This window comes from Pygocentrus nattereri, chromosome 7, assembly GCF_015220715.1.
Source record: "Pygocentrus nattereri isolate fPygNat1 chromosome 7, fPygNat1.pri, whole genome shotgun sequence".
Lineage (NCBI taxonomy): Eukaryota > Metazoa > Chordata > Actinopteri > Characiformes > Serrasalmidae > Pygocentrus > Pygocentrus nattereri.
Genome location: NC_051217.1, coordinates 45,990,044 through 46,000,467, shown reverse-complemented (window position 1 = coordinate 46,000,467; position 10,424 = coordinate 45,990,044). Strand labels below are relative to the sequence as shown.

Here is a 10,424-nt window from a genome sequence, read left to right as displayed (position 1 = left end):
GATCTACATTAGTAAGTGCGCGCTTTTATGATGAAGCCTTTAGCTGCTACTGTCTTACTACCCATAATTACTAAGCAGCATGGGTTCTGTGTTTGTTGGTTAGCATGCTGCTAAAAGTGTGGCAAACACACTTGTAAGCCCTCTGTCTGTATTAGCGGAGGAGGCTAACCTGCGGAACAGCGATACGCACTAACAAACACGGCTTTAAATGAAGTGACGGTGACAACCACAATTACCACAGACAGAGTCACTGCGTAGCAGAGCTCAGCGCTGTAATTAGCCTGTGTGTGTGTGTGTGTGTGTGTGTGTGTGTGTGTGTGTGTGGACTAGAGCATAGATCGAGAGCGCTGTCGCATCAGTGGGGGGTGTGTGTCTGAGCGCTAATGATAGGTGTGTTATTTATAACCCAAAACGGCTGAGGAACCTTCCGAACCTACAGACTGATGAGCATTACCGTGTGTGGAACACGCGTGGGAGTGTTTTAGATGTTAAAACTCGCTGTGCACATTATTTCATCTGGAACACTGCACACAAATTTACCACCGAAACAGGGCCAGTTATCCACTTTTCAGGAGATATTCCTGAAGAGTTCGGATACAAGACAGTCCACTTGCTGAGGAAGGAGGAGGTCAAAGGAAGTGACAAAGCAGAAGTTCCTAAAACTGGAGTTCAGAAACTGATTAAAAGCTACTGAGAGAACATGTGGCTCCTAACAACCACCTGGAAGACCTGGTAGACCCCAAAACTGCCCCCATCAGATAAACAGCACTGAAAGCTTTGATCTCTGAGAGAGAGGAAAAGATCAAGATCTATCTATCTATCTGTCTGTCTGTCTGTCTCTCTGTCTATTTGTCTATCTATCCTCTCTCCCTTTTTCTTTCTCCTTGTCTGTCTTTCTCCATCCCTTTTACATCTTTTCATTGCACTCGCCCATCTCTCTTTATTTCTCTTTCCTCCTTTTCTCTCTTCTTCTCCTTCATTTTCTCCCTCTCTATTTCTTTCTGTCACCCTCTCCTTCCTCTCTCTGTCTCTCTCTCTCTCGCTATCACTCTCTCCCTCTCTCCTTCTTCTTTTCTGCTTATCTCTCTATCTTTCTCTCTCCCCTTCTCCCCCTCTCCCCTTCTCTCTCTCACTCTTTCTTCCATAGCTCTATCTCTCACTTTCTCCCTCTCTCCTTCTCTCCCTAGCTCCCTTTCTCCTTGTATCTTTCTCTCTCTCCCTCTCCCCTCCATTCTCTCTCTGTCCATTCTTACTATCTCTCTATTCATTCTCGCTCTTTCTCTCCATTCTCCTTCTCCATCCTTTTCTCTCTCTCTCCCTCTTTCTTCTTCTCTCTCTATCTCTCTTTCCTTTCCCTCTCTCCTTCACTCTCTTTATCTCTCCTTTTCCCTCCTTTTTGCTCTCTCTCTCTCTCTCTCTGCATCAGTATTGATCACACAGCTGTAATGTCCTCAGCAGAAATGGACAGTGATTCATGCAGAGCAGATGTACTGCAGGGACAGAATCTGTTGTCCAATATGTAACATGAAATATTTACAGCAGACCAAACAGACTTTACATCATCAGTCTGTGACTCTAGACATGACCCTAACGTAAGGGCAGAAAGACCAGGCCATTTTCGCCGTGTGCCTCAGTTTATATCACAATACCTACATTTAGAGCCGGTTATTCATTCAGTCTAATGAGAAACTGTAGAACGGACTCGGTTTATATCACAATACCTACATTTAGAGTCGGTTATTCATTCAGTCTAATGAGAAACTGTAGAACGGACTCGGTTTATATCACAATACCTACATTTAGAGTCGGTTATTCATTCAGTCTAATGAGAAACTGTAGAACGGACTCGGTTTATATCACAATACCTACATTTAGAGCCGGTTATTCATTCAGTCTAATGAGAAACTGTAGAACGGACTCGGTTTATATCACAATACCTACATTTAGAGCCGGTTATTCATTCAGTGTAATGAGAAACTGTAGAACGGACTCGGTTTATATCACAATACCTACATTTAGAGCCGGTTATTCATTCAGTCTAATGAGAAACTGTAGAACGGACTCGGTTTATATCACAATACCTACATTTAGAGCCGGTTATTCATTCAGCCTAACGAGAAACTGTAGAACGGACTCGGTTTATATCACAATACCTACATTTAGAGTCGGTTATTCATTCAGCCTAATGAGAAACTGTAGAACGGACTCGGTTTATATCACAATACCTACATTTAGAGCCGGTTATTCATTCAGCCTAATGAGAAACTGTAGAACGGACTCGGTTTATATCACAATACCTACATTTAGAGTCGGTTATTCATTCAGCCTAATGAGAAACTGTAGAACGGACTCGGTTTATATCACAATACCTACATTTAGAGTCGGTTATTCATTCAGTCTAATGAGAAACTGTAGAACGGACTCGGTTTATATCACAATACCTACATTTAGAGTCGGTCATTCATTCAGTCTAATGAGAAACTGTAGAACGGACTCGGTTTATATCACAATACCTACATTTAGAGTCGGTCATTCATTCAGTCTAATGAGAAACTGTAGAACAGACTCGGTTTATATCACAATACCTACATTTAGAGCCGGTTATTCATTCAGCCTAATAAGAAACTGTAGAACGGACTCGGTTTATATCACAATACCTACATTTAGAGTCGGTTATTCATTCAGCCTAATGAGAAACTGTAGAACAGACTCGGTTTATATCACAATACCTACATTTAGAGTCGGTTATTCATTCAGTCTAATGAGAAACTGTAGAACAGACTCGGTTTATATCACAATACCTACATTTAGAGCCGGTTATTCATTCAGCCTAATGAGAAACTGTAGAACGGACTCGGTTTATATCACAATACCTACATTTAGAGTCGGTTATTCATTCAGCCTAATAAGAAACTGTAGAACGGACTCGGTTTATATCACAATACCTACATTTAGAGTCGGTTATTCATTCAGTCTAATGAGAAACTGTAGAACGGACTCGGTTTATATCACAATACCTACATTTAGAGTCGGTTATTCATTCAGTCTAATGAGAAACTGTAGAACGGCCTCGGTTTATATCACAATACCTACATTTAGAGTCGGTCATTCATTCAGTCTAATGAGAAACTGTAGAACGGACTCGGTTTATATCACAATACCTACATTTAGAGTCGGTCATTCATTCAGTCTAATGAGAAACTGTAGAACGGACTCGGTTTATATCACAATACCTACATTTAGAGTCGGTTATTCATTCAGTCTAATGAGAAACTGTAGAACAGACTCGGTTTATATCACAATACCTACATTTAGAGTCGGTTATTCATTCAGTCTAATGAGAAACTGTAGAACAGACTCGGTTTATATCACAATACCTACATTTAGAGTCGGTTATTCATTCAGTCTAATGAGAAACTGTAGAACAGACTCGGTTTATATCACAATACCTACATTTAGAGTCGGTTATTCATTCAGTCTAATGAGAAACTGTAGAACAGACTCAGTTTATATCACAATACCTACATTTAGAGCCGGTTATTCATTCAGTCTAATGAGAAACTGTAGAACAGACTCAGTTTATATCACAATACCTACATTTAGAGTCGGTTATTCATTCAGTCTAATGAGAAACTGTAGAACGGACTCGGTTTATATCACAATACCTACATTTAGAGTCGGTTATTCATTCAGCCTAATAAGAAACCATCAAGTGTGTCTGGAATCAGTCCCAGAATGCTGTTAAACCTTTAAAGTCCTTTGCACTGTGATATTAACCCATCAGGAAAACACAAAACCATTAGAGGTTATTGGACACCGCCCAGAAGAAACAGAAACTTTTAATGGCTTCTGATTTTCTCAGCAGGGATATTTTGACAGAAAGCCATGGAAGAACATATTTCTCTGATGTGAACAGAACGCGATCCTCCTTCAGTGTTCAGCATAAATACATTTAGAATCAATGCACGAAAAGTTATTATAATGCTTAAAAAGTTATTAAGACAAATGTGACACTTCAACGTGACATTAGATCTGTCCTTGTTTCACATTTGGAAACAAAATGATTAACTGCAAATATATTGCATTTTTAAGTGTTGTCAGCGAGTTAGCTACATTTCAAGCCCCATTTTCTCTCCTCAGCACTTTTCAAAAAACTTATTATGGCATGCACCTCTCCCCCAGGCCTGACGATGGCTGTGAGAGCCTGCAGGAAGGTGGGGCCTGAATCCTGAGCACTGCCAAGGGACACGAGTGACGGCGGGAGGAGGATGCCAGCCACCAGAGCCAGAGAGGGGATGGAGATGATCATAGCCACGAGAGGCATAAAGGCTAACTCTGCAGCCCAGGCCCCGCCCCCTGTCCCGCGGCAAGGGCACTTCACCACACCTCACCTTTGCTCCAGGCGTAGGAGCTGTGGAGTGGGGACGGTGACGGGGACTCGCATCCCGCCTTCATGCCTCTCTTGGCTGTGATTGACATCACCTCTCTCTGGTGGCTGCCATCCTCCTCACTCATGTCCCTTGGCCGTGTTCAGGATTCGGGCCTTAACTTTCCGGCAGCCTCTCGTAGCCATCACTGGGGGATGGGCGCACGCCATGTACATCATCCTACAGGTTTAAGGAAACTCATTGCACAACAATGCGTCCCAGATAGAATGAAGACTTGGCCCAGGCTCGGCTGATCTGTCTGTGGCAGCACCGGCTGAAACTCGTCACCGGCCAGCCTGAATTTGGCTACATACATATGGTTGCAGAGTGTCACCCACATGATTCCCATATGTACTGACTGCCCAGGTGTGCGTTCATAGGCTCAGGCCAGTTGCAGGTTACACTTGGCAGTTGGGCCAGTTGTTCGGGCCAGACATGGGCCAATCTACTAAACACTGGCATTCGGCACTTGGCCAAGCAGTTGGGCCAGAACTGCGCCTAGACTCAAAACTTCTATATGGCCTGCCGAATAAACCTAGTCCTCACATTACATTAAGCTACCTAACCAACTGAAAACAAAACCTTACAATGTTTTTGCCAGTGACCTATATATATACATTTATATATATTATTTATATATATATATTTAGCCATGTGTTTTGCTTGTGAGCTAGACTGGCTAGTCTTGCTACCTGTGATTGGATCAGTCACAGTAGACTCACAACTTCAGATTACACCACATCATAAATTAATGGATTATATTTATACAGCTAGCTAAGCTATATGTCCAAAAGTATCCATAATATGAGTGAAATCAAACGCCCTCGAACAGCAGCTCCATAGAACTCCATAGAAAGCAATGACCAATAGAATGGAGCTCTGGAGCAGCTGCACATGATCCTAAGATCTCCATGTCCAATGTCGAGTGTGGGCTAGAGGGGTATAAAGCCCCCCAGTATTAGGCTGTGGAGCAGTGGAACTGTGTTCTCTGGAGTGATGGTGCTCCATCCAAGACCTTTGGAATGAGTTGGTGTGATCCATAACTGACCATCCAACATCACTTACCTGACCTCACTAATGCTCAATCAGATCCCATTCATTCTAACTTACCATGACAGAATAACACCACGTCTTGCAGGAGTTCCCTACTTGTGCTAAAAACAGCTACAGAAGTGCTCCATTGAGTGCAGAAACCCCACAGCATCCACAGCCACACACAGATGTTAGCTACGGAATGCTGGTGAAGATGGTCAGCACGTAGGTGGAGATATAAATTATTCTAGATCTACACCGCCTGCAGGATCATGTGATTTGTCTTTACAGCCCACCGACTCCTGGGATGATCGAGGATTAGGGTTTACTTTCAGTCCAAGACCCCCCCCTTACCAAAAAACCCCCAAAATAACAGATTTCCCCAGCTTGGAGGTAAAAGAGAGAACGAGAAGTTCAAACCAGAAGAGGTTTGAACGAAGGCCTCCTGTGGAGTTTAAAGCGTTCACAGCGCTTACCGAGTTCCAGCGGGGAAAAGCTTTTAAACTAAATGACTCAGTACTCACCTCCAGAGAGCCTCCCTCTTTCCTTCTCTCTCTCTTTCTTCTGTCTCACAACCTGAAAGAAGAAAGAAGCACAGTTAGTCTGAAAGTTTCACAAGTTCACAGATAGCGGTTTTTATCCAGGGTATGTGTGTAGCCTTCTGTGACCCTCGGCAAATGCAGTTGCGGTCAAAAATCTGGACTCGCCTGCTCTTATAGAAGAGTTTTTAATTTTTACTATTTTCCATATTTTAGAATAGAAGGAGATTCTTAATCCTTCCTAACTATAATGTCACCAATGGCCTACTGAAGATCCATCATCCTTTCTAAGCTTAGACCCTACTGGCACAAATTCTGCCTGCTCACAGTTTAAAATAAAATTTTTTTGCCATTGAATTCTTTGTGTTCTGTTGACATTTTACTAACAAAGAGAGCATTGGCTGAGTGCTAAAATAAATCTAGGTGGCATCAGCATAGAAATTGCAGACCATACTGAAGAATAACAGTGCCAACGGAGGGACTAAAAATAGAGAACAGCATAGGGCTCAGGACAGATCCCTGTGGGACACCTTCATGAACAGTAATAGAATTTGATTTGTGTCTGCCTATGGAAATTGCTGTCTGTCAGTAAGGTAGACCTGAGCCAGGCTCATGCAGCATCACGGATACCTAGGCAAGCCTCAAGATGAGAAAGGTGAATGTTATCATTAACAATGTTACAAGCAGCAGCGAGACTGAGAAGAAACAGGATGTTAACAAGACCCGAGTGAAAGAAGTCATTTACTACTCTTAGAAGGGCTGTTTCAGTACTATAGTGAGAACCTAAGCTAAACTGACATTTATTAGGCTCTATTCTTCTCTTTTTGGATCATTTAGGTCTAAAAGAAAAGGCTAAAGCGCCAAAGTGAGAGTAGAGATCAACAGAAAAGCTGAACAGGAGCTGAATCAACACAACCAAATGAGATTAAATGCAACAAAAATACATCATTAGACCAGCAGACTCTGTCCAGTTTGGTAGAGCATTGGGCAGTTTTAAGGGGCAGTTTGAGTAGCTGGTGTTGGTAAATAAAAGTGCTGAAGAGAATAGTGGAAAACTATTGGCTTAACTTGTAGCATTATACAAGTTACAGCACATCACAATTCAGAGGATCCACTGATGTTCAGGGGAAAAATCACAACCCAGAGGATCCTTTGATATTCACTGAAAAAGCACAATTCAGATGGTCCGTTGACATTCAGTAGAAAAATCTACATTCTGAGGACCCACTGATGTTCAGTGGAATAATCACGATTGAGAGGACCCAATGACATTCGGTAGAAAGATCACAATTAAGAGGATCAATTGATGCTCAATAGAAACATCACAATTCAGAGGTTCAAGTAGAAACGTTCCAAATTCAGAGGATCCATTGACACTCAGTAGAAACTTCACAATTCAGAGGATCCATTGACGCTCAGTAGAAACATCACAATTCAGAGGATCCATTAACGCTCAGTAGAATCATCACAATTCAGAGGATCCATTAACGCTCAGTAGAAACATCACAATTCAGAGGATCCATGGACGCTCAGTAGAAACATCACAATTCAGAGGATCCATTGACGCTCAGTAGAAACATCACAATTCAGAGGATCCATTGACGCTCAGTAGAAACATCACAATTCAGAGGATCCATTGACGCTCAGTAGAAACATCACAATTCAGAGGATCCATTAATGCTCAGTAGAAACATCACAATTCAGAGGATCCATTGACGCACAGTAGAAACATCACAATTCAGAGGATCCATTGACGCTCAGTAGAAACATCACAATTCAGAGGATCCATTGACACTCAGTAGAAACATCACAATTCAGAGGATCCATTGAAGTTTATTACAGAATCGTGCTTGACTTCAGAGGTCCATAAGAAAGATGAGGCGTTTTGTAAAGGCAAAAGTGCTTTTCATCACCCTGATAGACAAACCAGCACACGTTGTGTTTCGGAAGCTGGTCTGATGGGATAGTTAGAGGTGCTGACGTTTGAAGGTAAGTGGTGACGTCATGCAAAATCATTCGCCTTGTTTTTCATTCGTTTTTTTTTAGAATTGCCAATAAACAAAGAATGCAATGGTGCGCTGTAACGTGGCGTGAGAGGCAGTATGCCCACACAACTTAGCCGTTGCCGCTAACCCTTAAATCTGGAGGTGCTGCTGCCCCCTTAGCACCCCCACTTCTGCATCCCTGATTGCTGGTCAGCAATGGAAGTTAATACGAAAACTCAGCACGTGTTGGGTTTTGGATGCTGGTCAAACATCATGGCCATGCTGGGTGGCCAGCTAAACCAGCAGAACCAGAGCAGCATCAACCAGCATAGAGCAGCATGGAGCTGGTGCTGCTCTGCACTGTTGTGTTCAGCAGGACAGCATTACTGTAATCATGTTAGCAGGCCACGTTTGGATCTCAATGAAGTTAAGCCGACAGAGACAGAGCGTTTTACTTCATCTGTGTGCATTACAGCATAATATCACTCACTCCTTCCCTCCTAACCAGTCTAACGTCTCCCTCCCAGTAGCGTGTGGCTACTGTTCAAGATGATGAACAACATACATTGATGTTCATGCACTCCAGCCGTATATCTGCAGTACATCTCTTCGAGTGTGAGGGCATTATGAGTCAGTTTAGCCAGCGCTTAGTGAGTATTTCCTGAATCAAACCACTACAGACAGCAGAATCTGTGGCCTGTCTCGTCCTTTAGCGCTGGAGATGCTAAATGGCTAATTGTGTGCTTGTTGGTGAAGCTGCGTTTGTTTGGGGAACTTGCTGCCTGAGGGGCTTTACGCTCAAAGAGCTTCTGAATGTTTAATGGTACACGCATCCACACAGGCCGCACGGAATTCAGCGCCAATTACAGCCTCTCTTGTTACAGCGCTCGAGCACATTCCCCACCGTAACATCCAAGTACAATTAAACTGCGCCGGTTTTTCTTTTTTCTTGGGTTTATTTCCAGTCTTCGACTGAGCTGTTCCCATTTTTAAAGGAAGTTTTAACCTTCAAACTTGTGGGAGCTTTAGCTGGGTTCTTTTGTCTATTTGTGGAGCATTTTGTCCTTTTATGAAAGCTGTAGGGCCCAAATTCCTGTAATTACATTCTATTATCAGTGCCTCTTAACCAATAATCATACAGCAATAATCAAACGTTAAAGGTAAGCTAATGGCTTAGCTTTGCCCTCTGTTGTCTGAGGTCAGGCTCTCGATCTGTCCATCTCTCCTTAAACCCTCCTCTAAAGGTTCTTCATAGAACAGGATCCTCATCTGTTCCAAACCTGCTGCAGCAGCTTCAGCACGGACTCCAAAGGGGTTAACCTCTTATTCTCCAGGGTATATTTTGGTTTGTCCATCTGAATTTACGTGGCCAAATCGTAAGGCGAATTATTCAGTGACTGCATGAAATAAATGTACATTTTTGTTTATTGATTTATTTGTAAAAGCTCCTCAAATTAACAGAACGTGTGTTTTCTGATCTCCACATGTCACTAGATGCTCACAATTTACTGCTGAAAGCCAAAAATCTGCGCCGCTCTTTGTGTTGTTTTCTAAAAGTGATGTTTCCAGGGCAGATCACTGAAGAGACGCCGTCTGTTTATAGTTTAGAGCCCAGATTTGGGGAAAAACGGGTCGACTTTCAGTAGAAAAACAAAGTTCAGCTTCTTTTATTACAAGGGTTTAAAATGACATCACCGTCTATTAGACTGGAGAGAAGAGCTACAGCCTCATACGACACCAAAATCTCTTGGTGCTGAAGCTTTAAGAGTTCCTTTCACTGGAACTAAGGGGCCGAGCCCAACTCCTGAAACACAACCCCACACCATGATCCCCCCTCCACCAAACTTTACACTCGGCACAATGCAGTCAGACAAGTACCGTCTCCTGGCAACCACCAAACCCAGAATCATCCTTTGGATTTCCAGATGGAGAAGCGTGATTGGTCACTCCAGAGAACACGTCTCCACTGCTCTAGAGTCCAGTGGCGGCGCTTTACACCACTGCATTCCACGCTTTGCATTGCGCTTGGTGATGTAAGGCTTGGATGCAGCTGCTCGGCCATGGAAACCCATTCCATGAAGCTCTCTACGCTGTTCTTGAGCTGATCTGAAGGCCACATGAAGTTTGGAGGTCTGTAGTGATTGACTCTGCAGAAAGTGAGCGACCTCTGTAGAAGCAGTCTGCAGGCCTAGGGGCTCGGCTTTATACACCTGTGGCCATGGAAGTGACTGGAACACCTGAATTCAGTGATTTGGATGGGTGAGTGAAAACTTTCATCAGTCTTTAAAGGAGGATTTTAGATGATATGCACAAGAAAATATAGACACAGTCACAAAAACAGCCTGTTTTTTTTTCTAAATGGTGAAGTGATGTTGCACAACAAGGTCATGCAAAAAAAATCATAAATATGTGGACCTGAAGGGGAAAAACACATGAAAAAT

At 42.9% G+C, this 10,424-nt stretch overlaps 1 protein-coding gene across 1 annotated transcript in view; it reads right to left on the bottom strand.

Moving 5' to 3' along the window:
* The window catches only part of sema6dl (sema domain, transmembrane domain (TM), and cytoplasmic domain, (semaphorin) 6D, like), a 200,062-nt gene that overhangs the window by 80,953 nt on the left and 108,685 nt on the right, over positions 1-10,424 (bottom strand). Inside the window, exon 2 of the mRNA XM_037540236.1 lies at positions 5,984-6,035. The gene's annotated coding sequence lies outside the window, so the exon portion shown is untranslated. The remainder of the gene's footprint in view (positions 1-5,983; positions 6,036-10,424) is intronic.